General features: G+C 34.2%; 1 protein-coding gene and 1 long non-coding RNA gene across 3 annotated transcripts in view; one reads left to right on the plus strand and one right to left on the minus strand.

The window, feature by feature from the left end:
- gab2 (GRB2-associated binding protein 2) overlaps positions 1-6,000 on the minus strand; it is a 90,363-nt gene that overhangs the window by 40,406 nt on the left and 43,957 nt on the right. The gene's annotated exons all lie outside the window — the stretch shown is intronic.
- LOC125248443 overlaps positions 5,564-6,000 on the plus strand; it is a 7,244-nt gene continuing 6,807 nt past the window's right edge. Inside the window, exon 1 of the long non-coding RNA XR_007180311.1 lies at positions 5,564-5,771. This is a non-coding gene — a long non-coding RNA (uncharacterized LOC125248443). The remainder of the gene's footprint in view (positions 5,772-6,000) is intronic.

Here is a 6,000-nt window from a genome sequence, read left to right on the forward strand (position 1 = left end):
AAAATGTGTGTATTTGTAAAACTTAAAGGGTTAGTTCACCCAAAAATTAAAATAATGTCATTTATTACTCACCCTCATGCTGTTCCACACCCGTAAGACCTCCGTTAATCTTTTTTGGAACACAAATTAAGATATTTTTGTTGAAATCCGATGGTTCAGTGAGGCCTGCATGACATTTCCTCTCTCAAGATCCATTAATGTACTAAAAACATATTTAAATCAGTTCATGTGAGTACAGTGGTTCAATATTAATATTATAAAGCGACGAGAATATTTTTGATGTGCCAAATAAACAACTTATATAATGATGGCCGATTTCAAAACACTGATTCATGAAGCTTCGAAGCGTTAAGAATCTTTTGTGTCCAATCATGATTCGGATCGCGTGTCAAACCGTCAAATTGCTGAAATCACTTTGACTTTAGCGCTCCGAACCGCTGATTCGACATGCTGATTCATAACGCTCCGAAGCTTCATGAAGCAGTGTTTTGAAATCGGCCATCACTATATAAGTCGTTATTTTGGTTTTTTTGGCGCACCAAAAATATTTGATAATCGCTTTATAATATTAATATTGAACCACTGAACTCACATGAACTGATTTAAATATGTTTTTAGTACATTTATGGATCTTGAGAGAGGAAATGTCATTGCTCCCTATGCAGGCTTCACGGAGCCATCGGATTTCATCAAAAATATCTTAATTTGTGTTCCGAAGATGAACGAAGGTCTTACAGGTGTAGAACGACATGAGGGCGAGTAATTAATGACAGAATTTTTGGGTGAACTAACCCTTTAATGGGTGTTATATGATAAAGGTCAAAAACATGGGACAAATTTAAAAAAAAAATCCAGAAACATTTTGTCATTTAAACATGATTTTATATTATCTTTATATTAGTATTTTTTTTCTTGTTATTTTTATGTTTTTTTTATCTTTAAATGTAATTATTTTCTCTTTATTCTCTCTATATTTTTAGGTTTAAAATAATAATAATATAATAAAATAATAAATAATAAAACATAAAAGAATAAATAAAATAATATTAATTTAGAATTTAAAAGTATTATATATATATGTAAAAGTATTTTTAAATGTATTAATTTTTTATGTAATTGTTATTATATATATATATATATATATATATATATATATATATATGTAAAAGTATTTTTAAATGTATTAATTTATATTTATATATATATATATATATATATATATATATATATATATATATATATATATATTTTTTTTTTTTTTTTTTTTTTTTTACAAAACCGAGAAGGTAAGTGTGGGAGCTGAGGGTGTTTTTGTTTTCGTGTGACCCAGAAGTCAAGAGCTGCTGGCTGGCCTGTTGAAAAAGGTCAGATAAGGTTCTCATGCTTTGGACAGTGACTGCCAAAAACCACGCATGACTTTCTCATTACAAAGACCATCGACCTCTATTGCTCATCGAGTGAAAATGTACACACCTCAGTGGGTGGAAACTGATCTTTTTAACAAGAAAACATGGAGCAAATAATACAATGACATCTAGGACACTTGCTGCAGTTAATGTATACCCCCTAAAGACCATGTATCAACCATCATACATGAATAATACAAATTTGTCTGAAATTACTTCAAGGGAGATTGTGTTTAAAAGAAAAAAACACAGAGAGAGCAGACTGGTATATCAAGAAACTGCCCTAGATAATGAAGATGATAGATCATTTGAGTCATAATTGTGTATATTAAAGTTCCCACACCTATTTACCATTGAACTTCAATTACTTTTTATGATCATTCCCATTGTTCAAGAATAACATCACAAACACCAACATTTTCAACCTTTTGGTTTGCTTTTCCTCTATACCAAAAGGTCCATAGTGTGCAGAATGGCCCCAGTTTTCACACTCTTAGGGAGTTTTCACACCTGGCTCATTTGGAGCATTTAGTTTGGAACCAGGTGCATTTTTTTCCCTTAGTTTGGTTCGTTTAGGCATATATGAACACGGCAATCATGCTCGGATCCGCACCAAAATAATCCATCTGAGATCACCTGAACGAGATGGTCTCGGCTTGATCGCAAACAAAAACTTGTTTGCTTGTGGTGAGATGTATTAATTTTGGTCGGTTTAAAAATGTTGCCTTGTGAAAGCAAACTGAACCAAGAAGAAATCACAACATTGTAACAACTTTAATCCTTGTTTCAGAACAAAGCAAACAATGTACAGGTGTGAAAACACACTTAATGAATAATAACCGGTAGAGTCTGGATTACTATAAGCCAGAGACTTTCAGAAAGCAAAGATTTGCACTGTAAATTACTCAATATGCATTTGGATTTGCAAACAAAGCATTAGATCACATGTTCAGGTTTAACCTATAGGCTACAAAAGGCTTTATGGGAAAAAACCTATTAAAGGAAGCGTTAACCAAGATATAAATATTATCATAACTGGATGAGAAACGTACCTCAAACCTGGTGAGTAAATGATGAACAAATATTAATTTCAATCTGTCTATCCATCTGTGTCTAGCCAACTATCTACCTGTCTGTCTGTCTGTCTATCCGTCTGTCTGTCTTGCCATCTATTAACCTGTCTGTCTGTCTGTCATCTATCTATCTATCTATCTATCTATCTGTCTGTCTGTCTGTCTGTCTATCTATCTATCTATCTATCTATCTATCTATCTATCTATCTATCTATCTATCTGTCTGTCTATCTATCTGTCTGTCATCTATCTATCTATCTATCTATCTATCTATTAGGGCTGCACGATTTGGGGAAAATGTCATATTGCGATTATTGAGGTCAATATTGCGATTGCGATATACGATAGCGATATAATAAACAAATAGTATCATGAGTCATCTTGCTTGGTTCTCAATGAAAATACACACAGATTACTGATAATGCTGAAATGTGTATTTCTTAACTCAAACTAGCAACAACAACAAATAAATGCACAGTGTTTTCAAATTAAAATATTTTTACAAAATTAAATAATAACACCTTTGCATTACTGCAAACTTGTTATAATCCCATTTAAGATGTTTGTTTCTTTACTAATCTGTGGTTCAACGGATCACAAAACTCACGGTTCGGATCACATCACGGTTATGACGTCACGGATCGGATCATTTTTCGGATCAGCACAAAAAAAAAAAAAAAAAAATTGGGGGATGGGGGTAACTTAACTTTGCATGTATTACTTAGCCCACTTAAACTACGCTGATACCACAGCATAAACTACTAGCCTAAGTAATACATTATTAAAGGCAAGTGAACAGACTGTAAAAAGAACAAATACTGTACACCAATTACAACAAGCATAGATAAATACTACATAAAGTTACAAATAAGGTCTAACTGTAGTATTAATTTTCATGCACAGAAATGTAATAATTAAATGTAAAATGACACTGGTGACTGTATAAATTTAACCCTCTACAGCACAGCGTTGCCCTCAGGCAATGGAAAGTTTTCTTAAGCCCTATGTTTAGTAAATATTTCTTTAAATGATATCAACCAATTAGAAAGGTCGAGAAAGTACCAAATAACAGTTCAGTAAGGTGTTGGAGTCACTATCAAGCACCATTTAAAGGTGGGACGTCCTGTTCTGACACATGGTCACAGGAGCACATGGTGTGAGAAGAAGGCAAGATTATTTGCTTTCGTAATCTTATTTAAAATGACATGAACTGTACATAAAAAATATGTGTGTGTGTTTGAAGGTGTAGAGAAGCCTTTTGTCAGGTTTTATGAAGTTTTTTTTATTTTGCATGTTCAGACATTCAGTTTTTCTTTTCGTTGTGCGATAAGGGGTACTTTTTGAGGAGGTTTTAGACAGTACCTCTCATTGGCAACAATGTATTATAAGAAGGGAAGATGCAAGGTTCCTGGGTGTGCAGGAACACCCAAAGTGATGTGCAAAAATTGTAACATACACCACTGTCACAGCAGAGAAGAAGTGCTTTTTGAAGTTCCGTACAGAGTGAAATCTTATTACATGAAGTACATTATATTGCATAGCACACTACATGATACAGACCTATGCATGTATCAAATTCAATACATCAATGTCTTTCAAGTGTTTTTCCCTTTTTACTTAATGATTTCTTGAATTTTTTTTTACAGAAAAAAAATTGATTTTGATGATAATTTTCTCTATGACTCTATGGAGTCAAATTAATGCCTTAAAGTTTTGCAAAACACAAAAAAGAATTATTGAGCAGAAAAAAATAAGTTTTGCAAAGAAAAATAATAAATTGCAAAATAAAATAAAGTAGTGCAAAAATAAAAATATAATCAATTACAAAAATCAATGACAGCTGTAATCCTATTTTATCTTTGCCACATATTTTTCATGCTCAAACCTACTAAATCATTTGCAACGCTCATTTTATTCTGCGTTTCAGTCAAGCGTGCGCTCACGATACTGGTTTTCTTTTGCGCTGCACTTTTCTGTGCGGATCTCTTTATGGCACTGGTTTGACGTGGGGGTGGAGTCAAGAAACGGGGGCACGCCCCCGCGAAATGCATTGGAGGGGAACGTAATCAGCGACAGGTGAAATAATTCTTTGACATGGTTAAAAATAATGAATGGTTTGTTTTTGTTGGTTTGTTTAGCATATGTTGTCGCCAATTACGACCCCTCCAATGCATTTCTTATAGTAATATGACCTGTTGTGCTCTGTCTCACTGCCTGTATCCACTTTTGTGTCCTTAAACATTCGTTTTTTGGGGTCGACAGCTTATAAAAACTTATTTCTGGGTTTTTTAGCTTGTTAGCTGTACACCTTGTCACACAGCAGCTTTTAGGCATTGTTCTGTTTTTTTGTAATGAGTCAGAAAAGACAAGGAGGCAGCCTCATGCATTACAAAGTCAATGGAGACGGTTGGATTGTTTTTCCCCCGGTGGGCATGGTTTTCAGATTATGATAAATGCGCTCTGTCTCTATGCTTGATCTGTTCTGTTGCGATCTGCGTCTCCTGCCGATGACGTGTTTCGCGGGGGCGTGCCCCCGTTTCTTGACTCCACCCCCACGTCAATCCAGTGCCATAAAGAGAACCGCACAGAACAGTGCAGCGCAAACAAAAGCCGGTATCGTGAGCGCACGCTTGACTGAAACGCAGAATAAAATGAGCGTTGCAAATGATTTAGTAGGTTTGAGCATGAAAAATATGTGGCAAAGATAAAATAGGATTACAGCTGTCATTGATTTTTGTATTTGATTATATTTTTATTTTTGCACTACGTTATTTTATTTTGCAATTTATTATTTTTGCTTGCAAAACTTATTTTTTTCTGCTCAATACTTTATTTTTCCTTTGCAATTCTTTATTTTTGTTTGCAAAACATTTTTTTATTGCTCAATTCTTTTTTTTGTTTTGCAAAACTTTATTTTTGTGCAAAACTTTAAGGCATTAATTTGACTCCATATGACTCTGTATCATTGTCGCACAACGTTGCCCTGAGGCAACGAAAAAATATTTTTTTTTAATCAATAAAATGTTCCCAAAAGAACCAAAAAATTATGTGGAATATTTTTTTTCATTTGCCATCAACATGTGTGCAGTAGGGGGTTAATATAGATTAATCTTTGTTAAAGCTGTGTTTTGTTGTTTGATTTACATGACAGACAACAGCAGGTATTTATAGGTTGCTGTCACTTTAAGAGTAAGACATGCACGCACACATCAGATAGATACACATCTGAATTCTCACCTCCTTCACTTAAGAAATTAACCGAAAGTGTTTACGAGAAGACTTGCTGAGAGAGGTATTTTGACTGACATAATGCGTGTATGTGACCATCCAAGTGCATTGAGGACGCGAAAGAGAAATCAATTTGGAGCTATAACGCGCCTCTCTCTCTCTGTGCGCGTGAGCCTTGTATGTATGTGCGTCATGTGCGCACCGATAACAGCGCTGCGTGCGATACCGAATTAAATCGTTTTGCCTCTTCTAGCGCGCTGGAATGGTTTTATTATATCTATTTAATGTGTAAA

The sequence above is a fragment of the Megalobrama amblycephala genome, linkage group LG16 (genome assembly GCF_018812025.1).
Source record: "Megalobrama amblycephala isolate DHTTF-2021 linkage group LG16, ASM1881202v1, whole genome shotgun sequence".
NCBI lineage: Eukaryota > Metazoa > Chordata > Actinopteri > Cypriniformes > Xenocyprididae > Megalobrama > Megalobrama amblycephala.